At 35.6% G+C, this 25,920-nt stretch overlaps 1 long non-coding RNA gene across 2 annotated transcripts in view; it reads right to left on the bottom strand.

Annotated features, from left to right (window-relative positions):
- Window positions 1-11,977: 11,977 nt before the first annotated feature.
- Window positions 11,978-25,920, bottom strand: part of LOC140497311 (uncharacterized) — a 77,284-nt gene continuing 63,341 nt past the window's right edge. Inside the window, exons 2-4 of one of the 2 annotated variants that reach the window (XR_011964609.1) lie at window positions 14,108-14,202; window positions 13,908-14,002; window positions 11,978-12,109 (exon numbers count right to left, since the gene is read on the bottom strand). This is a non-coding gene — a long non-coding RNA (uncharacterized lncRNA). The remainder of the gene's footprint in view (window positions 12,110-13,907; window positions 14,003-14,107; window positions 14,203-25,920) is intronic. The other variant, XR_011964608.1, reaches the window with a different exon arrangement.

The raw sequence follows: 25,920 nt of genomic DNA on the forward strand, positions 1-25,920 counted from the left end.
ATTAACTCTAAGATCCATTCAGAAATAACCTATATTTATATCAACATTTATTTTTTGATAAAACGAATCAGTGCTATAATCATGTTTGTTTATTTGTTTTAAATGTGAGACAAGGGCAAAATCTAAATGAATATTGAATCTCTTATTCTAAAAAACGAATAATGTGGGCAGGAGGAGAGGAACAGGATTAGCCAAGGAAATATTCAAACCTAGTACAATGTTTTGTTTTGGTTTTTGTAGGAAGAGTGGATATGGAAAATTTTCTGTAAATGAGAAGTCACACAATAAATTGGTCTCCCAATAAGGAAAGAATAGGTAATGTCTAGAATCACGAAGACATAGAACCTCACTGGAATGGGTTTTAGTCACTTAGTCTAACTTCTGAAGAACCCTATGTAAGCGTCTCTTTCTACAGTTTCCTTGACTGGTGATCATTTAGCCTTCCTTTAAGCTTTTCCAATATTCCTTTTAATTTCTGAAATTCTCTGAAAAAAATTCAATGAAACTTTGATCAGTTTCCAGTATGACCGAGCATCAATTTTTCTAGGGCAGCTAGGTGGCTCAGTTGATTGATCCTAGGTCTGGAGTCAGTGAGTTGTTATTGTTTTTCAGTTGTTTTTCAGCCTTGTCCAATTCTTTATGACCCCATTTGGGTTTTTTTGACAAAGATCCCGTTTCCTTCTCCATGTCAAGTTTTAGATGAGGAAACTGAGGCAAACAGGATCAAGTGACTTGCCCAGGGTCATACATCATAAGTGTTTGAAGCCAGACTTTAACTCAGCAAGATAAGCCTTCCTGACTCCAGGCCAACACTCTATCCACTGTGCCAGGTAGCTGCCTAAGTCAGTAAGAGTCAGTTAGTGAGACCTGAATTTAAATCTACCCACAGATACTTACCAGCTTTGTGACCCTAGTGAGTCACTTAACCTCTGTCTGTTTCAATTTCCCCAAATGCAAAATGATGATAATTACAGTACCTACCTTGTAGAGTTTTGGTGAGGAAAAAAAAAAATGAGATATTTGTGAAGTTTTCAACAAAATGCCTGGCTCATAGTAGGTGCTTAATAAATTCTTCTGTCCTTTGTTCCTGCCTATTAATCAATTGCTTCAGAACAGTGGAGTCAAATGCAAATAGAAATGAGGTCCACTAAACTGTAAATAAAGATCCATGTGGACTGCATATTACTTTTAAAAGTACATTTTAATATCATCTATAATTTGTTTTATATTTTATTTGTTTTGTTAAGTATTTCCCAATTACAAGTTAATCTGGTTTGTGGGCTACATGTGACTGTGAGTGACATGTTTGATACTTCTACTCTAGAAGGAAGCTTAGAAAAAAACCAAATCTTGTCTCTTTCTGAGCTGTGTGCTGTATACAAAGTAAAGCATTCTCTGCCTTCTAGCCATGTACAGATGCTAGGATTATAGCTATTGCATTTACCATTTATGCTGAAAATCCTGTTCTCTTCTCATGAAACCTATTTTCTGGTCATTTATGTTTTTAAGAAGTGCTGTCCTCTATGAGCTATCCTTTAGATGGCTCTCTCTCTCTCTTTCTTTGTTTATATGTGTGTGTATGTCTCTCTCTCTCTCTCTCTCTCTCTCTCTGTATATATATATATATATATATATATATATATATATATATATATATATATATATATATATATATACACATACATGTATTATGTATATGTATATATGTATGTGTGTACACACACAGATACATGTTTATGGTCCTTAGGTCTATTTCATTTTATTATTATGTGAACTTAGTGACAAGAATATTTGAAGTAACTGGGGTTTCCTTATTTTGAGAGCTCTGGAAAATCACTATCAATCGATTACTAAATCCTAGTGAGTTTCTTGGGTCTGAAGACTAGCAAGTAACAGGGGTGGGATTTGACCTCAAATCTTCCTAACTCAGTAACTTATCCACTAGATCATTCTGTCCTCAAACATATTATCTAAATCAGAGGTGGGGAACCTCGGGCCTCAAGGTCACATGTGAACTTCTAGGTCATTGGGTGTGGCCTTTTGACCAAGTCTAAGTTTTACAGAACAAATCTTTTTATGAAGAGGATTTGCTCTGTAAAGTTTGGATTCAAAGGACCTCACTTAAGGACCTAGAGAGCCACATGTGGCCTTGAGGTCACAGGTTCCCCACCCCTGGTCTAAATCATGTGCATTTTGGTGAAACGTTTTCCCCCAAAAAATTTTTTTTTAGAATTCATTAGGCAAAATGTGACTCAGTCAATAAGGTGACATATGCTACACTTCACTCCTTGATTCCTAAGTCTATTGGTTGAAGGATTTATGTCACCAATAAGTTGTTAGGCAACCGCTTTATCAAGTCATAAATTGTTGACAATGAACTAAAGGTACAATATGAAGGACAGCACCCTGAGAGAATCTGATACATCTTCAGAATCAGGATCCCTAGCATCTTAGTTCTGAACTGTACTGGCACAGGTTGGCTGAATAATTTCTTTTTCATTTCCTAATGAATTTGAGGGGGAGGGGTAGGGAGGGATAAGCAGACAGATCATCAGAGTGACTAATGAAAAGCTCTGAGTGCCTCCTCTGAATCTACATGAATTCTGCTAAGCCTGGTGTTCATCCTTATCTTACATACTTAAGATTAGTGCTTTTGTAAACTGTTCAGGGCCTCTTTTTCTGTCAGAATGTAGTGTTGTTGGTTTTTAAAATTTTTTTTTTTCTGCTGGCAGGTAGGCATAATAAAGGTTAGAATGCCAGCCAAGGGAGTGGAAAACAATGACGATGCTTTCCCCCTTTAAAGATTGTCCTGGATTGGAATCTTTTACATGCAATTCTAGAGTGGGTGTTGGAATTAAAGGAGTTTTTGCTTTTTTTTTTTTTTTTAATTTAGATTTACATGATTGACCCCTTGAAATGGGTTGTTCTTGATAAATGGTTAAGCAGGGGTTATAAGGAATGTCTAATTCCAGATCAGATAGTTATCAAGGACAAGGATATTAATTCGGCACCAAGTGCTGGGTGTTCAAAAAATATATCTACTTAAAGCCAAACACTTTGCCTGGATTTTGTTTGGCTGCCGTTCTCTTGGTACGTGATTGACTGTCAACCTGTCCTTCTTTGGTAGATGACTTCTAGCATCTTAACAGACGGGACCATAAATAAAAACCAGATGCTATGTCAGAAGAGAGCCACAGAACAGAGCCTACATCAGAACCGCATCGTAAGATGTGCCAGTCAGATGATGATCAGGCTAAGTCTGGATAACCATATATTAAGAACAGTGATAAACGCAGCTTCATTTCCTGACAACACATAAAGATGGACCATGGTAACTGACAGTAAAGGAGATGTCCCCCTATCTTCTTGTACCTCCCTGTACAAGTGAGTTTGTCCATAAGGTGTGGATATCACCCTTACTGGGAGTCTTTGTCTACTGTTCTGAAAGGCCGGATTCTATCTCCAAGTAGTGAGGTGACACAACAGATATAGTGCTAGACTCGGAGTCGAGGGAACTGAGTTCAAATTCAATCCCAATCACTTACTGGTTGTGTGACCCCTGGATAAGTCACTTTACTTCTATCTGTTTCTGTTTCTTTATCTGTAAAACGGGAATAATTAGGACAACTAGGGTTGTTGTTAGGATAAAGCGAGATAATATTTGTGAAGTGATTCACAAACTGTAATATATAAATGCTGTCTGTTATTATTAGCTCCTGTTATCTATAGTCTCCAATATGGATCCATTGCTCACTTGGATCGACCCTTAATCTAAGGAAATGTCATGGAAATTCCGTAGACCTGGATATTTCTAAATTGCCCCCAAAGAAATCTGAAATGATGCTGTTGGTTTAGATCCTTAGGTCTCCTGGGAATAACTGGATCTTCTCTTTTGGATCTTCCCCAAGTCTACTCCATAGATTTTCTTGCTATCCTGTGTTACTAAGATAATAACTATTTGCTGACTGATTGATTGATTACCAACTATCAACATTCTGGGAATATTGAGCAGTTCCTTTGCCCAGTGTCCAGATGTCACAGAATCACATTGCAAATATATTTGAAATTGCTAACAGTAGTATATTTCAAATGAAAGCCTTAAGGGTCTGCTTTCATTAAAGATGATTGCTCTTGTCTCTAGGTTTTACAGGTCATTGAGCAAAGGTTCTGACAGATGAATCCAATCAGGGACTTCCCAGAATGAGGGGATTCAATGGAAAACACTGTCATCAAGTAGTTGAACTAGGGGAATACAAACAGGAAGTCTGTGTTCATAGATGCCAAAGGAAGCATTTAGAACAAATATGTCAGCATTGCTTATATTTTATATTGAATTTATAGCTAGGATGTTTACTTTAGAATTTGTTATTTTTGTGAGATTCATAAAAATGAGACCAATGCATATTACTAGTACCCTGGGACTTTCCTATTCTACTTGTAGAGTGAAAATTAATTTATCCTCATGTTTAAAATATTAAAAAGAATCATTTTATAGATTTATTTTTGTTACCTTCATTTATATATTTATATGTATAGAATATATGTGTATATATATGTGTGTGTGTGTATATATATGTATACATGTACACATATATATACTCAACATCTGTATACATATAGATATAGGTATAGATATAAGTGAGGCAGGTGGTGTAGGCATAGACTGCGATGCCTGGAGTCAGGAAGACTCACCTTTCTGAGTTGAAATCTGGCCTCAGACACTTTCTAGTTGTGTGATCCTGGGCATGTCACTTAACCTTAGTTCCTCATATGTAAAATGACCTGGAGAACAAAACTGCAAACACCAGGATCTTTGTCAAGAAAACTCTAAATAGGGTCACAAACTGTCGGACCAGACAGAACAACAGTTGATATAGGTATAGATATACATAGCCCTCCCCTCCCCAGAAAGTGTTTGGGGAACAGCTAATAGTTCAATTTGACAAAAATGTTCATTTCAAGAAGGACATTAGTATGATGTAAGACTGGGAAAGTAAGTGAAAACCTGGTATTAGGAGGGCTTAAAATTGTAGACTAAGGAATTTATATTTTATTCTAGGTACACTGGGTTGCCACTGAAGATTTTTGAATAGAGGCATGAATGCCCTGTGGAATGACTGACTATATTAGAGAAATAAAAATATTAGTGTTTAATGGCATAGGGAAGGAGAGACTAGCATTGGCCTTCCCTCCCAAGAAAAAATGATGAGCTGGTTGATGGTAGCAAGAACAATGAAAGCAAGGCAAAACAGACAAACAAAGCTAACACCCACATTTGTCTGTGTTTGCATCGTCAAAAATGCACATTATCTAAACCTGGTTTAGTGATTTTTCCCAGGTATACTACCTAGAAAATAGTAAGTTTTAATAAATGTTGGTGACTTCACTTGTTTAATGGTCTTCCTCTAGCAAGGCAGGAGTCCATGTTTTCTAAGGGCAGTAGCATTTCTGGAGCCAATATCTTGCTTCTAAGGATAAAATTTCCCTAAGTCATAATTTTGATAAGCCATGACTGTGGAAAGTATTCTAGACCCAGGGTCAGATGATACATGGAAAGATAAATGAATTAGCTTTGTTCATCTGTATTGTTCAAAGGAGGCAGCCTCGTGGACTGGACAAAAGACTGGAACCAGTATGCGGTTCCAAATGCTGCCTACCGTGCTTTCTGCCTGTGTCAGCTGAGAATCCATTCGCACTGTAAGTATGACAACTTGGAAAACATTCTAAGAGGTTCTGAACCTTAATTTCTTCTGTTATAAATGAAGATAATTATAATAAACCCTTGGATCCCAGGGTTTTTGGAAGCATCTAACAAGAGAATGTATATGACCGGGTTACATGCTTTGGTTAGGCAAGTATGCAACATTAAACTCATACAACATTTTTTTTAACATTGCCATTTGTGTTACTGAATCATTCAGCTTATCCTGATTTTGCTTAAACCTTACAATAACAGGGATGGTCACACTTGCTAGCGTCATTGCCTCCAGACTCTTTTGACATATGACATATGACTCATATATACAACTTTTTTATTTTCGTCTCAATTGTTGCTTCATTTCCATGGCCCAAATGCAGTAACAGGAATGCACCAGCCTTTCATTATTTAAGTTCATCAAAGGATTCAGGACTCAATGACTGGAGAGAGTAAAGACTTCTGGGCTTCTAGTGACAAAAACCCTGGCTCTACCACTTGGTAATTAATTGTAGCATTGGGGGAAAGTCATTAATTTTACTTTTCTGAGTTTGGTCTCTCACATATAAAATACAGAAAAAGTAGTTGTACTTGCTAGAGAGAACGCATGACTTAGTGAAAACAAATTTTGATTGTTTACTGGGTACCAGGCTCTATGCTAAGCATTGGGGCTATTAAAAAAATCCAAATAACAGTCCCTACCCTCAGGGACAAGGGACACCTCTGGGGAAAGGCTTCCTGGAGAAGATGGGATTTGAGCTGAGTCATGAAGAAGCCAGGGAAACCTAGCAGGAGAAGCAAGATAGGAGAAATCTGGAAGAACCAACTTCCAATCCTATCTCATGCATATGCCTGCTATTTGAGGTTGAGTACATCATTTAACCTTTGCACTCCCCAGTTTTCTCATCTATAAAATGGGGATAATAAAAACATGTCAAACTAGCTGTTTCAAGCTGGGTAAATCATTTAATATCCCACTGCCTCCAGGAAACTTATTAAGCCTAAATTCCAGAGCAGCTGTCAGTATGCATTGGCAGAAGTTTTCTTACATGGGATTTCTTTTACTAAAGAAATCACAGGTCCAGTCAAAATCAAATTGCAACTGAGGTTATCATGATGATCAAATGAAAAGATGTATGTGGAAATGCTTTGCCACTGTAAAGTGATATATGAATACTGCCTCTTCTTTTTTCTTTCTCCTTTTCCATCCTTTTCTAACTACTAGGCTTTCTTGTTTCCCCTGCATCCACTCAGGCAAATTTTTCCTTCCTCATTGTGCATCATGTAGCCACTCAACTAACCTATGAATCCTATAGGGATAGGGTATAGACGAGGTACAGACAAATGATTATTGATGTAGAACTGGAAGGGGCATTAGAAGCCATCAAATCCAAGCACCCCATTTTACAGAGGAGGAAACTAAGTCCTGGAGAAATCAAGTGACTTTTCCAGGTCATGCCACTGGTAAAAGCATCTGCGATGGTATTGGATACAGTCCTTTTTGACTCCAAGCTCAGCTCCCACTTCACTGTATCACTTACCTATCTACTTAAAAATAATTCACATTTCTATTCTATTTCTATTCACATTTATAAAGTTCCTAATATGGGCAAGACACTGGAGTAGGTTCTAGGAAAAAAAGAGATAACAAATGAAACCTTTTTATGAAGACTTCATTGTATCATGACATTTGCAAACCTCACAGCAAACCCTATAAAAATGGTAGAGCAATTATGTTTATCCCCACTTTACAGATAAAGAAATAATCTCAGAAACAAGTAATCTGCCTCGGTGGCATGCCTATTAGGTGTGCAGCTCAATCACAGATGTCCAGAGCTGAAGTCCAGTGTTCTTTCTATTACAGTCACACCATATATCAGAATAAGGAGCAGAATGCCCCTTGGTCAGATATTTAGGCTCTGTCTAAATATAGTCTAAGATAGTACTCTGAGCAGAAAAGCAAAGTCAGAAGTCTCAATTAATGGAGATTTCAATATTAAAAAAAGGAAAAAAGGAGATGAATTATAAATTTAATCATCAGAGAATGGTTCTATACTTAAGCATGGAAATTCACTCAGTGTAGTGTGTGCAGGGGTATTACTATGATTCTACTGGGACTCAGGATGCCCTCCACCTCCATCTTGTCTGTGATCTTGCTGACTGAGAGCACCACTACTTTGACTGATAGTTGTGTCTTGGACCACTGTCAGATGCTCCCTATTCCCTACTCTCAGCCTCCTCTGAGGTAGGGATAGCATATAATCTGATGTTTGTGGCAGAGATCACATGGAATTGTTGAATTATGGAATGTTAGAGCTGAAAAAGACCTCAAAGATGACCTAGTCTGAAATCTTTCCTTTCTAGTTATGGCATAGGAGGCCCAAGGAAGTTGAATGATTGTATCACACAGGTAGTTATTGACAGTGCCAGGATTGAAACCCCAACTCCAAGTACCCTGATCTTCATTCTCCACAGTGTTTATCATTTTGCAGTTGATGAGACCTAGTCCAATTATCTCTAGTATCTCAGGAATCAAATGGATGCATAATGATTAGAACATTACATCAAAGTCAAGGAGACCTGGCCTGAATTCCATCTTAGACACTAGCAAATATTGATCTCAGTCTCTCTATGTCTTTTCATCCTGTGTAGTTCTTATGTATTCTTTCCCATAATTATTCCACTGAGATTATACCCAATGTGCTTGAGGACTTACTCTGATCCTTTTAATATTTCAGTCATATCAATATAAACCTTAGGGTCTATTATCTCTGTAACACTGTGACATGTCCACATCTCTTCCTTGAAAGATGTCAGATGACTTTTTTATGCCACTGGTTGAGTGTGATTTCATCAATGATGGTATATGCTTATCCCTTCTATGTACCTCCCCAAGGCTTTTCAGAAACTTTTAATGCTTCTGAAATCAGTGTTCTATGATGCAAAATCAGGTAGCATCACTAGCAAAGTATCAGTGGTTTAAAAAAAAAAGGTGGATTTTCACAGACATGAAGGGTGTACTTTTGGATTATTAAAAGTACTGTGAAATTTCCTATTCGATGCCATCTTGATTTTATCTTAGTGAAATCTGAGCCTACCTTACTGTCCATTTGGATCATCTAAGGTACGCATTACATTCTCTATTTTTCTCCTTGTGATGTAGCTTTATTTAGTCTGCCAGATTTGAATTCATATCTTTCTGACTCCAGGTTCAGTACTCTCTCCACTGAGCCACCTACCTACCAGTTACGAACCAAACCTGCCCCCATTACTGTGAGGCACTCCTGGCGTTAAGTAATCCTCCGCTGGAGCAGAATAGCTGCTCATCATTAGTTTATAGCTTTAGCTCCGGGGGCAATCAACTAAGATTTGTCACAGACTACTTGAATATAGGTCTTCCTGATTCCAGGGGCATGTCTTCTATATAGCATGCCATGCTGTTTTGCTCTATATGCATACACATATCCATAATCAGTCAGTGTCACATGTGAGATCTGAATCCATGTCCTCTGACTCCAGATATGTATCTTTTCCCACTACACTACATATATTCTGTAGTTGGGAAGACTCAATCTAGTCACTGCCAGTCAAATTACAAAATGTATATAGTCTGTTAAGCACGTAAGCATAGACATTTTGTTTATAGCTCAACCTCTGGAATTATGTTTTCCCCACATATTGTCCTCCTTAAGCTGTTTGTATGTAAAATGCCTAATTCTTCATCATTTCACCCATATGTGCTACAAGGGATTTTATCCATCTACTGACATTTGACTCATCAACAAGTTGTTTTGTAAATATGATTGGATGTCAACAAACACTTACAGATATTTCTGGTTAGAGGTAATTTATCCTGAATCAAGGAGTTACTTTTCTTTTGCCATGAAAGGGTTGAAAGACAAATTTCCCTTGAATTTGAAACTCGTAACCCTTAAGGCATACATGTCATATCAGTTTGGCAAAGACTTTTCCATCTCTTGAGCAGGTTATACAATACAACAGTAAAAGAACCATTGTAGTGTAAAACAATAATAATATGATGATGATGGTGATGAAGATGATGAATACGATGATGTTGCTTACTTTCCTGAGGGAGAGAAATTAAACAGTATGAGAGCTCAGACTTTTATGTCTCCAATAATCTGGAGTCTACAAAGTTTCAACAGATGTGGGGAAGGATTAATCCCCTTGTTAGATTCTCTAATCCCTCCTTTTTCCATCTCCCAAATAGTGTACAAATAATAATGTCATTTACATAGCATTTTGTTTTCAAAGAGGCAGTATGGAATAGTGACTTGGAGGCATCCTTGAAGCCAGGAAGTCCATCACTGGAACTCCCATACTCATTGTTTGGTCATAGTCAAGATTAGCTTCCTTTCAGTCTTCTAGGTAGCTCTCTAAGATTACAAATTGATAAGAGAGTGCCAATCTATATTGCTTGAGAGAATTTTCTCGTATGAGAGTTCCCAATACTAATAAAATCACCAGTAAATTCCATGTATCTTTGCATTCAAAACATTTTTTGAAACCTTGATTATCATCTTTGAGTTTAATGACCACCTTATTAGGGAGATGTTACAATCCCCATTTTGGAAATAAAGAAACTAAGACTCAGAAATATGAAGTAATTAATATCGTAATACAGCTAGTAAGATTTTGAGGCAAGAATGGAGACCAGGTTTTCCTGACTGTAGGTCCTGTACTCAATTTAGTATTCCATGATGGTAATTGGTAATTGGAATTAAGGGAACTTATTCCAAATCCTAACTTTTCTTGCTACTGTTTGATGACAGATAAGATATTTAATCTTTCTGAGCCTTAACGTCCACCTCTGTAAAAATAGGGAAAATAATATTTGTCCTATTTAGCTCATTTTGTTATCATGAGAAAATGCTTGCTTCATAATTTGTAAGATAACATATAAATACAAATGAACTATTGTGTTTTTTCTCCCCACTGCAAATGCTGCTATTAGTATTGTTATTATCATGTTATTCTTATCTTTTAATGGAGTGTAGAGAGACATGGTTCTGAGATAAGTAACATTCCTGCCATTATTACTTTATACTTAATACTCTGGGGACTACTGACTAGATAGATCAAATAATTGCTTTTTAAATTGAATTTAACATTACTTAGATGTATGGTACTGTGTAAATTATTGAGAAATTGAATGCTTTTGATATGGTTTATTTTGTAATAGCAACGAGAACCTTACTGATACTAGACTGATTCAGAACATTGACTAGATGAAATTGGATTAAGCCAGGTCCATTTAACTTAGTTCTCTGTCAGTAGAGAACTAGACCTGCTGCTATAAGTGTGTTCTGTTGCTCTCTTTTGTTGTGATTTTCATTCTGTGGTTTTTAAGAATGACTGTAACTTTAAAGAAACATGCAAAAATTATAGCTCTTAAAGAGCACACTTCAATGACTGCTAAAGATATTACCGCAACAGTTGCTATAGAAAAGTCAAATATTTCAAAACTCAGCCAGCAATGGAAAAGTTACCCCAAGGAACAAAATAAAAGGTGAAAAAAGATAAAAGATACCCAAAACTGACAAATCCTGCAAGTGAAACTAATGATAATCAGAAAACATGCAAAGATATTTCAAAGGAACCTGGCAGCTGAGGGCTTATTAGTGATTCCTCTACTGTAGTGCTTCTTAAATTTAATGATTTGTGACCCCATATGGGTTCACGTAACTGAATGTGGAGGTAATGAAAAATTTGGCAACAGTAAAATGTTTCTGAACATGCAACAATGAAAAATTAATTCAAAACTAAGCATGTAATGAATCTAGGTGCTTCTGTTAGCTCTTGCACATGTTGCATCATATGACTTCACTGCAGCCTTGATTCTGAATACATAACATATACACTTTGCACTGTGCGTGCCCTCATGCCCTGCAGTGCCAGGAAACACTGCCAGAAACACCTCAGCTCAGATTAGAGACTATTGCTTGTTATGAATTGTAGTGTTTTCACTACACACAAAATTTTCAGTTCTTATAGAAACATAATAGTTGAATTAAGAAAAATAAAGGCTTAATATTTCCCTACCATTACTCCTCAGCATGTAAGCATCAGATTAGTATATGTTTGTATTGTATTAAAATGTCTGATTTTTAAAATTAATTATCTTCTTTTGCAGAAATATACGTGTTTAATTGCAGCTAGTAATAGACAAAAGCCCTTCAAAAATATTTCTCCACCATCACCACTGTGTGAATATCACTGTTTTTAAAATTAAGCACAAAGAAATGTAATTTCATTGAGAAATTACTAGCAATATTTATTTATGCTTTAGGACAAAAATATTTTTCAGTTATGATAAGTGGCTAAATTTAGACAGAAGAGGTAAAAATACTGATGACAAAGCAGTAGAGTCTTCACTATCAGGCTGTAGTACACCTAAATTGAAGAGAAAAAGAAAATATGTTGAATCATTTTTCCAATATGGATTTACTTCTATTAAAGGTAATGGTGTGAAAAAAACCTCTTTGCTTAATTTTTAATGAAGTTTTAGCTGCAGATAGGATGAAACCAACCAAATTAAAATGATAGTTTAATACCAAGCATACAGCATACTGCAATAAACCAAAGCAAGATTTTGAATGACTTTTAAAATCTTCAAATAAAGAAAACCACTGTTTTGAAATATCCGTTCCTGTCAACATAAGTATGTACTTGTAGCTTATAGAACTCCTTGTGTAATTTCCAAAACTAAAAAGCCCTACATGATAGGAGAATATCTCATGTTACTTGTAGCTATTAAAATATCAGAAATAGTTCATGGGAAATAGTATGAGGGTGAAATTCATAAAATTCCTTTATCAGATGTTACTGTTTCCAAAAACAATTCTGAAATTATTAATGACTAATTGTAGCAGCTTATTACCAGACTTAAGGGCAGCCTAAAGTTTGCAATTGAGTTAGATGAAACAATTGCTATTTCTAACATGGCACAATGTCAGATATGTTTATGAAGAAAAAATACATGAGGAATTACTGTTTTTTACCTTTTGGAAGGACACACACAGAGGGGAAGATACCTATATATCTGTATCTATGTATGTATGTACATATATACATACATGTATATATATATATATATATATCTTAATGTCAATGAGTTTTTCACACATGAACATTTACAGTGTAAAAATTGTGTTGGAATCTGTACAGATGATGCTGGAAAAATGATGGGCAAGAATGCTGGATTTATAGCAAAAGTTAAAGCTGGTAGCAGTGAACATATCACTTTTACTCACTGCATCATCTATTGGGAGGCACTTATAGCATGTATATGTGTATATATATATATATATATATATTTCACCAGTTAGATACTGTGCTTTGTGATAATATCAAAATCATTAACTTCATTAAAAGCCATGCCCTTAACTGTCATTTGTTTTCAAACCTTTGGAAAGACATGGACTCCAATCACAAAAACGTATTACTACATGCAGAGGTAAGGTGGCTCTCAAGAGGGCAAAGTTTAAACAGATTATTGAAACTGAAAGATAAAGTTGTTATATTTTTGACTAAGTAGAAATCTGATTTTATTAATTTTTTTTCATAATGACTTGTGGATTTCAAAACTGTGCTATTTGTCAGATATTTTTGAAACACAATTATTTAAACATGTTACCTCAAGGAAAAAATTGCAATATTTAAGTTAAAATATAAAATTGAAAAATTTACCAAAAAAGCTAACATGTCGATAGTGTGGAAAATGGTTCTTTGGAGGTGTTTACAGTTACAGATGATTTTTATAATTGAAAATAACCTTCCCAAATATTTAATTATAAGAATTATAACTGGTCATCTGAAATCATCAAATTATTTTTGACTTGGGATAAAGGCAGAATTTCCACCAAGTTCTGAAAGGGCCCTAAACATTCTTCTGCCATTTTGTACTACATATTTATGCAAAGTGGTATGTTCATCACTGACAATTATGAAGTCAAAATATCAGTCAGCTCTGAAAAACACTGAAGATGCTCTGTGTTCTGCAATATCAAATATTCCACCAAAACTTAATTCTTTATGTAAAAATAAACAAGCACCTCCATCTCGGTATGTAAATTTGCTTTAGTCTTTAACAAATGGTAAGATTATATGTATACCAAAGAAGTGTTTTAAAATACATTTCTTTATGATTTATCATCTATAAATATTTTATTTAGATATCTATTTTATATACCTACATAGCCAGGGCCACATAAAAATTTCTCTGGTGAAAAGGGATCATAAGTGGAAATAGTTTAAGTAGCCCTTCTCTGCAGTGTGATGTTGGTTCTTGAAGTTGAAAAGACAACAAACATTAATTTTTTTAAAGCTGCTAAATGGTCTTGTTAAGAAAAATACTTATAATGGGCATATTACTACAAAAGACTTTAGTACTTAAGGTTAGAAAAAATGTTATCTTTACTGATGATCCTCATTTTTCCATTCATGTCCATAATCAAAAATCCTTTGCGTAAGAAGTCCAGGTAAGCCTGTAAGATATGAACATCTTCATCAGACAATAAAATATCCAGCCAGCCCCAAAATGTTTGGAGGATTTTTTTTTACTTTGAGTGGAACATTATTTCCAATGAGAAAATAAATTCTGATTGACATATTAATTTACTGAGAAACAGATTTTTTCTCGAATTTTGGAAATTCCTGTATGGAGTATTGTTATACCAAGATCTCCTACCATGCAATATGTTATTAAAGAGTAAGAAATACAACTAAGAGATGGAGATAAACATGATCTAATAACCTTGGGCCTCAGCTAATTTAAATCTCGCTGAAAGTCTCTGAGCTATTATCAAGGTTACACTTGGGAAAATGGTGTATTTATTAAAGGCATACTTAATATCCACTGAATAAGAAGTGTGGTTTAATGATAAAGAATGCATGTCAGAATGTCATGGACTCAACACTAAGTCTTGTAAAATGTGTGTTTTCAGCAAAAGGAGAACTTAAACGATATTAAAATTTTTTAACAATGTAAAAGGTTGTAAGATTGATTTTACAAGTCAATAAATTTAATCGTTTCCTTTATTACAATTAATTAGCACTCTCTTGCAATTTTATATTCTGCAGTTTCACTGGAAACATCGTCAGACAATTTCCTTGTGAAACAGTATGGCAGGAATGATATGTACCTCATTGTTTTCTCATACAATTTTGATTTACTCTTCTAAATCTCTCTATTTTGAAAATTTTTCATCCCATGTAGTTAAGAAATTATGGATATTTAATATGGCAACATCTGCTAAAATGACATTCTTAAATTTTTATTGATCAATATTCTATCAGGAAGATTGTGGGTAACATTTTTTCTGTAATAACAGACTAGCTCCAGTGAATTTTATTGAATCCTCAAGGACATCTTGAAGAATAAATTTATGGTGTGTGGGTTTGTCCTAGATTGGTTTGTGAAAGATGGTGAGCCTCTTGCTAGGTATTCAGTAGGTATTACTTTTTTGCAGCCTACAAAGATTGCTAAGTTGCCCCCATTTTCCTTCATAGTCCTCTTTGATAAATAAGAACTTTATAGGGTAACCTGTAATAACCTATAATTTCTTTTGACAATCACCTGTTCTTGAATTTCTATAAGACATCCCTCTTGTTTCTATAAACAAATATTCATGACTCAGCCACTTGAATAGACCTTTATGTTAGTCTCCGCTTAGATTTCCTGATCTTTCTAACCCCTAGTCAGTCAATCACTCATACTTCTGCCAAAATAATCATCCTATGTATAGACCTTATAAAGTTGTCCCTCTGCTTCTACAACTTTGGTGGTTTGTTGCTTCCAAGTACAGTTTAAACTCTTCCACAGAGCTTTCTCCAGTCTAATATCACCCTACTGCTTTGCCTTGCTTGCCAAATTACTACCTTCCTTACTTTCTGTGCTCTATTTAGCATGGGGACTCCTAACCTTCTTTTTGTGTTGCATGCTCCTCTTTGGCTGTCAAAACTCATGGACATTTCAGAATAAGATTTAAATCCATAAAATAAAAATACAGAAAATTACAAAGGATATCAATTATACTCAAATGTAATTATCAATATTTTTTTAAAGTTCACAGACCTCGAGTTAACAGCCCATAGCATATTCCCAATTGTCCCCAATATGAATCTTGTATTCTCGCATATGTATGCCTTTTCTCAATCTTTTTCCTCTTTCAGAAATGTCCTCTCTCCTTTTTATCTTTGAATTACTACTAATTCTTTAGAGCACTATTTAGTGTGACCCTCTCACAGAAAATAGTGCTCTGAAAAACCACTGGCTATGTAAGAAGAGTGGTAACACTATGTTACAAGAGTACTCAGCAAGAGGATCAGAGGGACTGGGACAGGATCACAGCATGTAGCTATGATACACTCCACAGAGCCTGTAAGAGTCCAATCCTAGATCTTGCCTTCATCTCTTGAATCTCACTTGTATGAAATCTAACCAGGTGTCCCATTGAACTGGAGCATTAGAAGGAGCCCCTGCCTTATATCAGCAGATGGGAGGATTCTCTGTAAATGACCTTGCCCATCATTTTCCAGAGGACTCTAGTAAAGCTGTGATAAGATTAACTTTTGGAGCAGTCTGCATTTTCTGGGAATCCTTTGACCTAGCTCAAAATCCTCTTTGAACCTGCCAGTGGGCAGTGTTCTCTCTCCCTTCTTATCTCATTGCGTTTTACTTGTAGTTCTCTCTTCCATTTATTACATTCTAATTTGTATTATACTTTTAGTTACATGTCTTTTCTCACCTATTAGAATGTAAAGTCATGAAAGGAAGAAACCTTGTTTTATTTATCTATTCTTCTCTCAGCTGTAATATCTCTCTGGCACATAAAAGGATGATTGGACCATAGATCTAGAGCTTTGACGGGCTTCAGAAACCACCTATTATTTTAGAGATGAAGAAATTAAAATCTTGGAAGAAAGGAAGGAAGGAAAGAAGGAAGGAAGGGAGCAAGGAAACTATAATAATATTGTTATTGGTTAGAAATTCTTGTAAGATTGATCATTTTGATAAAGCTGGCTAATGAAAAGGATAGAAGGAAACTAAGACCCAAGCTTACATGAGTCATCAGTGTCAAAAGAGAGGTTTGAACCCAGGTCCTCCGACTACAAGATCTGTGTTCTTTTTGCTTTGTTAGATGAATGCATTGGAATGAATTAATGAATAAGATGCTTCATGTCCATTTGAGCCATTAAGAACTGCCAAGCCTAGAGGCCTGTATTGGGCTACCCGAGTCTTTCTTACCTGTCCCAGGTCTTCGGTTGGCCAAACCGGATAAACGTATGAGAGAAAGGTCGTTCCAGAGTCAAACAGGGGTTGAGCTTTATTTCAGGGTCCGGGTTACAAATGCAGGGAGTCTTCCTTAGGAGGAAGAGGGGGAGATATCCTAAGGAGGCTAAGCTTAAGGGATTGGAAGTAGAAGTACAAGCGGGGAGAGAGGGGGAGGGGAGAGAAGAAAGAAAAGAAGCGGAGCCCTACTTTTCTCTTTGGCTCCACACGTGCTAAGAGAGAGCTTTCTGGCTTCCTCAATCCTACTTAATCTTCAGCCACACAGTTTGCATCTCAATACCGTGCTGTTAGGTAACTAGGTGTGCTCCAATCCGGGACGACCTCGAGGGCAGGGAGACTCCACCCATCAGGTATCTCCCGGGGAGAGGCGGAAATACCCGAGCTAGCTGAGCTAGCTCAGTCTGACCTTCTCGAACCCCCGCTGTTCATGGAGGGCTTCGTAAGACTCTAAGATTTAGAAGTCCCACTTTTACCTGCCCGAGACTGTCCACACGGAATTGAGCTTCCAGTCCCAACAAAGAACTTTATTTATTTGAAATTTTAAGGACAAAGTCCAAATGAATCAGTAGTGTAACAATAGCAAGAAGAAAATAACATAAACCTTGATTATGTTAAGGGCAGGGTAGTGTATGCAATGAATTATAATTTTCCCATATGCTGCCCTAATCAGATCACATCTGTAATACTGCATACAGTTGTAATTTCCACATTTTATAAAACACTGAGAAATTGAAGAAAATCTTGTGGAGGGAGACTAGAATAGTGAAAGACCTGCAGATCCCACTATATAAAATTGAAAGTAAAGTGCTTTATCATCTAAAGTATTTTATAAAGGGAAGGTTTTCTGCAGTACTCAAATAGGTTATTTTAAGTTGGAAACCTGAAGAGTTCAGTCAGTGGCTTTCCATCATGGCATTTTTCTTTTCCTGATGTAAGGAAGCAGTCCAACCCTATTACTTTAACATTCGCCAGAGACTGCTGATTCAATAGGAACCAAAGGAAACAAGTATGCAGAAACCCCACAGATATTCATAAAAATGCCATGGAAGAAAAAAAAAGAAACAAACCATCAAATATATACTTTTTAATTATGTAAGGGAATCAATTTGTAAGTCAATGCGTATATTTAATTGCATTATCACAGGACATACCTCAGTATAATAAATGCACTCCACAGTTCCACCGTCAAAGAGGCAACAAAAGGCATAACCAATATGAATAAAGCCTTATAGCAGGCAGCCCAGGATAAATACCATACATTGGAACATTAACCACAAACTCAATTAGCTCTAAGTTATGGGAGAAACAGACTTCCCATCTGCTATAAGAAACACAGAATGGAGAGATTTAATTACCAAATTTTAATTTGCATTGGAAAAAACAGTAATATTCCTAACTCAATAAATCTATTTCTTATTCAAAAAGGATTATATTATGACTTATATTAAGACTTGAGCACACTCAGCCATGTACTACTTGGGTAATTCTAGGTAAGTGTGAATCCTGGTGCCTCAGTTTCTTCTTTAGTAGAATGAGGCAGTAGGACTATACAATTTCCAAAGTTCTTTCCAGCTCTAAATCCTCTGAAATGTTACATTTAAAATACCCCAAACCAGTGCTATCCTCACATGCATGACATGCTATTGGCAAAAGCACTATAGATTACATTTTCTTTACAGGTAGGGCAGATTTTTTTCATGAAAATTCTGTAAGTTAACTTTGTATGTTCCTTTCTTTTTTTTGAATTATATCAATGTTCCTTACTCAGATCAAAACAGACAGATGAAACTATGTTGAGGTATATGACAAAACTCAAATCTTTTGAAGATCTGTCATGTGCAAGAGGGATTAGAATTATTTTGTTTGTCCCTATGGGACAAAATTGAAGCAATGCATGGGAGTTGAAGAAAGCCAAATTTACTCAATGCAAACAAACAAGCAAAAATTCCCAACAAAGATATTGAAAAATAGAATGGATATGTATTTCTTCTCCTGTGAGCTATTCAAACAGATTGGGTGAAGAACTATTTGTTATGTCTTATTAACAATTCTTGATCAGCTATGTGTTAGATGAGATTACTGCTGGCATCTTTGCCAACTCTAAAATCCTATGATTCTGTAATATATGAATCCCACTTGGGTAAGAAAAACTGGAAAAAAAATTGATTGAAGTGGTCAAACTTACAAGATATCTTCCAGAATTTTTGAAAAAGAAAATATAGACAATATACACAACATTCCAAGAATGTTATTACCCCTTATTTAGTTTCTATGAAGTATGAATAGCCTCATATTGTCTTTTTAATTGTGGAGGTAGACTATTTTGAAGTATTATACATCACTGAACATTTTTCCATTTGGTAATGAAGAATATTAATCTCATATTTCCATATAATATCAGAAATGGGTCAAGGGAAAGAGTCCAAAATTAGAAATCAAAATGTTTCAGGGGTGGGGAACCTCTGACCATGAGGTCCCATATGGCCCTCTATGTCCTTGAGTGAGGCTCTCTGACAGAATCTTCAGGTTCCCCAACCCTTGTAGGTCATACCTTTGGAGCTGACACTGTGTTTATTCTAAAATATGCCACTTAATCATGCTATGCCTCAGTTTCCTAATCTGTGAAATAAGAAAAGTTGAACTAGTTAGATGATCACTAAGATTTTTAGCAGCTTTACCATTTTATAATTTTAAGTGGCAAGCATTGGATGGCTCTGTTTGTATCCTGACTTGTTTTGTCAGCAGCCCAATACTGGGAGAGCTACAATTCACCTTGTAGAAGCCTTGGAGAGGTTAGGTTATGCTTGTTGAGGATGAGGAAGAAGGAGGACAATCAGAGGTCAGAAGGATTTCTGAATAAGGAATATGGAAGATGTCTTTGGGAGACTATAAAAGAGAAGAATGGGTGAAAAGACAAATTGGCAAGGGCAAAATCAAAAAAGAAAGGAGGGATTATAATTCACTTAGGCACAAGAGCAACAGCATTGGCTACCAAATCAGAGGAACTAAGCTCAAAATCTGACGTAAATGACAAAATTCTAATCTATTCCTGATGCTTATTCACTGATCTTGGGTGATGCAATTAAGATTCCTGGGCCTCAGTTTCCTTATCTATAAAATGAAGGAGGTAGACCAGATGACTTCTCAGGATCCTTCCAGTTATAAAGTTATGATCTTAGGATAAGATAAAATCCAGATGTGCTTCTGAATAATTGCATTGTTTTTCCATCTTCTAAGTTCATCAACAACATGATAATTTTCTTGAGTTCATGGGAAACACCAAGTGTGACCATTTTTTGTCTTCTAATAGTACTTAGTGACCTGTTGAAAACAAAGTGGGTGCACATCATATAGCTATTAAATAAAAAAAATTTAACATAGTTTCTTTACCATACCTCTGTCTTCTAACAGAGGTGGAAAACTTATTTGTATTTTCCTTCTATCTGATCATGTGAAAACGGAACTGAGCCTCCTTCTTGTGCCTTTGTCTACTGCCACGTAAAAACATCAAAAGCTTCCATTCAATATGTCTCTTGTAGATGTAGGCACAATCTAAGCTGGATTTTTTTATTAGTTAAATTGTGTAGCTTGCACCTTAATCCTTTTAAATGGCAGCTAGCATTAAACGGAACTGCCTTTGAAGGACAGTGTGTTCTGTACTTGAAAAAGTGTTTTTTGAGAAATATTAACATATCAAATCTTATTTTTTTCTAATTACTTTCTTTATAAAGTTGAATACAAGTTACTTTGTGGAAAGGAAGAGTTTAATACCAGTATATGACAGAATTCAACTTAAGGAAAGGATGAATTTTGAAACTCAATCAGCAAGGCATAAAAGATTTTGTAATGAAATGTGAAAATTTGTTAAGTAGTCAAATCTGAAAAGTTGAAAGCTGTCCTATGTTTGCAATCCTAAGACAAAAATCAAGGATTCAGGTAGATTTAGTTGAAGACAATGACTCCTAATGTTCTTCCATTTTTCTTTCAAGCTCAAGAAGTCATTTTTTTAAAGCTCTTATTCCCAATATCTTGAAGCAGGAAAAATCAGATCATGTTTCCTATCTTTCTGAGGAAAATGCAGACTCTTAAAAATTAGCATGTTGACTTTGGCTAAAGAGAAGAGACACTGAAGCAGCTGAGGCTATGATCCAAAGGATTCCCCATAGAAACATTACAATAATTAATTCAAACTATAGAATTGAATCAGTATATAAAATCTATCATACAGAATATATCTAGGAACTAAAAAAATAGTCTCTACCTGAAGGTTTCCTCCCAGAGCTAGTTTTCTTTAGGTCACAGGCATATTTACCTATTTAGGAATATTCCCTAAGTCATACAGCTGAGTACACTTAAAGATCTGATGAACTGAACCTTCAGGTAGAAACTATTTTTCTGCAGTTCACAAATATATTTTGTTTAATATTTTATTATTATTAAAAATATGTTGCACTTCTGCATAATGGACTACAATGGTTCTTTATAAGCACAACCATGGACAAACAAAAGTATCTTTGATGCCAGTAAAAGGTTTTGAACTGTTTTAAAAAACAATTTAAGTGTGAAACTGCACACCCAATTAGTTAGTGTGGTTAAAATCATCATCATAACCATTAGTCCTGAATACACAATACTATAATTATATAAAACATATGGATAATTTCAAAAGGGCAATAAATAACTCTCAAGGTAAGAAAACTGTGAGATAGTGACTGAGGAAGTACCAAGCAGGACCATAAATGATAATAAGGTCACTAGTCAGGCAGTTTATTATCCACTCACATGGAAGCAAGGGCCTCCCTTACTCCACAAATGCACAGGAAAGAAGGGAGCAGTAGCTTACGCATACAGTGGGACACATATTCCAGTCAAAAACATAGATTTTTGGGTTTCTGTCTTTATACACATTGCTGCTGACCAGATTCATAAGGACTCAGAGGGAAGGTTTGTTTTTTTTTTTTTGACAGTCAATCTGTGAGTGGTTTATACTGACATCCCTACCCCCCCTCTTATCAACCATAGGGATATTGTGATTGGTAAAGTTTGCTAACTTTGCATGCTTGGATTAAATAAAATTTGCTAAGCTGATTGTAATCAGGAAAGCTTTGCATACTTGCCTACATAAAATTTACTAAATCAGTATTGTGTACATAAGGATTTCTCAGTACATAGGCAAGTCAATCAGTGGTCAAACATGGAGTCATTTCTGTCAGCTAGGGCCTACAAATAGGCCAGTCCTCTCAGAAAAACAAATTGGGATCTCTGTTGATGTAAGAGAAAGATTAATGGGACCAATGTTCTTGCTTTCTTGAAATCCAAGCACATCAACATTAATAAGACAATCAACTCTTCAAGTTAGCTATTGGGTTATCTTCAAAGGACAGCATGGATTACAAAAATTAGATTGAGTGGCTTTAAAAAATTCAAAATGATGCCATATCTGCCCATAATTTATAGTATAAAATCTTAACAAAAGAAGCAACACAATAAAATTCGCAATGTCAGAGAGGCAATAAAGTTGATGAATGAGATTTTTGCAGATGTTCAGATCATGACTCTAAAAAGGAACCATCATTATCCCTTTGAATGCACCCTCCTTTAGATCTGAATGGGAAGAGTTGATAACTCCCCCAGATGAGTGGCAAAAATTCCTTTGTCTTGATCCCTGAAAAGCCAACTTAGTTGGAGGTTCATTTACTGCATTGGGAGAAAAAAAAAGAAACATACTTTGTTTAATTCAAGCTTGCTTTCAGTTCTCTTAAGAAGGGATGATTAATTAAAAACAATCTTGTTCCAATTAGCCCATCCTTTCTACTTTGAAATATTGTCTTTGTATAAGAAGATGGATGGGCGTCATTTTCAAATTCCAGATACTACACATAATTAACTTCTATACAGAATTGACAAAGCAGTGACAGATCTGAACAGTTGTGCCAGCAACTAAAATCTAGGCTTTTCTCAACCTGAATAAGATTATGAGTGAGGAAACTTAAAAGTGGAGTCTAGGAGATGTCATTTAAGCGACGTGTCTCAGTACTTTTACCTCCAATGTGTATGTGTGTGTGTGTGCGTACACACACACGTATATACACATATATACATACAATTGTATATTTATTTATGTATACATACCTATATACATACACGTGTATATGTGTATTCTCTCTACCTCAGCAGAAAAGAAAACAAAAGAAAAAAAGCATGTTTAGCAGTCTATAAGTCTTTTGTTTAGTTCTTGTGAGGGTGAATGTGCTAAATTGCCATGTTCCTAAGGATAAAGAAAATTGTTTCTCATATTCCCAATGACTAAAAAGCTCTTTCCACAGCAGACAAGTAGTATCGCCTAACAACAAACTGGGAAGGACAGACTAATTCAGGATCAACAATCTGAAACAAGATAAGATGTCAATGCACACAGGTCTTTTGGCAAAGTTAGCTCTAGAAATTTAAGGTAATCTAAACTAATTACATGAGAATAACAAGTTCTACAGGACTTCCAGATTCATTGGAATGCACTTACGCTCTTAAAAAATTCTATTTGCCCACATCTTCTGACATGATTAGAGTAGAAATGTACAGGTTCTAGTTGTTTTTCAATCAAAATGCAATTCTAAACAATATAGTAATAACTTCCAATGTGTTTGTTAATTTATTTAATTTGCCAACTACATATTTTAATGTTTTCCTGGAGATCTATTTTTGAATTGTTATATAAATCACGGAGGTAAACATCTAACCTGGTTAGATGGAATGCTAGTTATTATAGAGTAAACTTCAACCCAGAGTATTATAATTACTTTCCCAAGGTCACACAGCAAATTAATAGCAGAGCTTTGATTATATTTGAATTAAACTTTTCCTGGTGCTTAGCCAAACATTCTCTTCATTAAGTCAGGCCAACTCCACCTTAACATGCTGATTTATTTTATATATTATGTTATTATTTATATTATTAATTAATAGTAATAATTTCTCTGAGAATGTGGGTAGTCTATCTCTTATCTCTTCTTCTCACTATGTGATTAGACCAGACCACCTATTTGTCTACCATATTTCTCTGATAAAACCCTTTATGTCACTTCTATCTTATTCCTCCCTTGTAGTGTGCTACAACAAGATACTATTTCCTTTGTGCTTTTCCACTGACATTTCCGAGATCTTCAGAATAAATTCTTTATACATCAATATTCCATGACTTGTAGCCACCTAACATCACTGCAAGAATAGGTATTAAAATTGTGTAAATTGTGTATTTAAAAATTGAGAAGACTTGTTAACCTACTGCCTAAATTTTACAAGATCTTGTAGGCTAAATTCAACCCTTTGCATTGAATTGATTGTAAATCAATAGAGTTTGTAAGCATTAGTCTATTTCCCCATTCCTCTATCCCTAATGCATATATCTCTATCTGATATGAAATAAGTTTACTCTTCAATTTTCAAAGGCCTGTGAGTTTCTTCCCTCTGAGCTCAGTGTCTCTTCTCTAAAAGAACTTGTCTGTCCTTTATTCTCAGAGAGGACCATGACATCAGGAAGGTGATGCCATGACATGCAAGTGAATTGGATTTAAGTGAGGGGGAGCTGTGCAAAGTCACTAGCCTCACTTTCTCCTCCACAGACACCTGGGTCCAGTGGCCAGATATGGATCAGGAGAACTGGAGATGACTCAGGATGCAGGAGGGGACCTTGGCCTCTTCAAGTTAAGGTTTTTAAAAGGACTCAATTTGACTGAGGCCGTGCCCATTGAGTGATTAAGGCTTAATAAAAAAATAAGGCAAAAAATGGCCTCTTTAAAAAAAAAATAGATATGGGAGGGGAAGACCCTCAGGGTTTCTGAGTAGAACAGAAACAATTTTTATTTGCATTCATTCTGAGCCAATCAGGCCCAAGCAGTGAACAAGTAAGGCTTGGTTTGAACCAGAGTGATTTGAGATTAAGGTTGGTCTTTAAGAGAGAAAAAAATTGAATAAAAGAGAAAAAAAAAAAAGAAGGAAGAAGAAAGAAAGAGAGAAAGAAAGAAAGAAAGAAAGAAAGAAAGAAAGAAAGAAAGAAAGAAAGAAAGAAAGAAAGAAAGAAAGAAAGAAAGAAAGAAAGGAAAGTGTTGTCCATCTAGAAGTTTGGTCCCTAGTGAGAGCAACTCCTTCTCTACTCATATCTGGGTCCAGGGGCCAGGACCATCTGGCTGGACAGCATCTTACCCTCCTTGCTTTTCAGCTTTCTTTTTTGTATTGTCTTCCTGCCTTAGATTGTAAGCTCCTTGAAGAGAGAGTCTGTATTTTTTTTGCTTGTGTTTGTATCCACAAGACTTAGTACAGCGTCTGGCACCTAGTAGGTGCTTAATAAATATCTATTGACTGACTGAATGTTGAAATTAGTACCGCGCCTTGTAAAAAGAAAAGTGAAGAAAGTGAAAATTGTTCAAACCATTACTAAAAATCATCATATGGTTTATGTGACATACTCATGATACAATATGACTGATTCCTTTGACAATGGCAACTGTTAGCTTAATGGAAAGGAGACTAGATTTACTAGCTGTTATACTACCTAACTCTGTGATTATGAATAAATTATTTTACTTCTCTGGGCCTCTGTTTCCTCAACTGTAAACTAAGGATTAGGATTCTTATAATAACTCCCTTACGGGGTTATTGGGAAGTAAGTGCTTTTTGATTCTTAGAGCATTATATAAATGTGAAGTAATAGTATAACCGTGTTAGACGAATCTCCAGAATTCCCAAGGTTGATTTCATTTGGATTAATGCATCCAGAAATTTGGATTCTTCTCCAAACACAAATATGCTTAGCTCTTCAAAATACATCTGGCAACTTCATGAGAATATATCTTCTTCTAAAATTGATTCAGGTCAGCCAGAAATCAATATGGAAATATTTCTCATTGTCTCTCAG

This window comes from Notamacropus eugenii, chromosome 3 (genome assembly GCF_028372415.1).
Source record: "Notamacropus eugenii isolate mMacEug1 chromosome 3, mMacEug1.pri_v2, whole genome shotgun sequence".
NCBI classification, from domain to species: Eukaryota; Metazoa; Chordata; class Mammalia; order Diprotodontia; family Macropodidae; genus Notamacropus; species Notamacropus eugenii.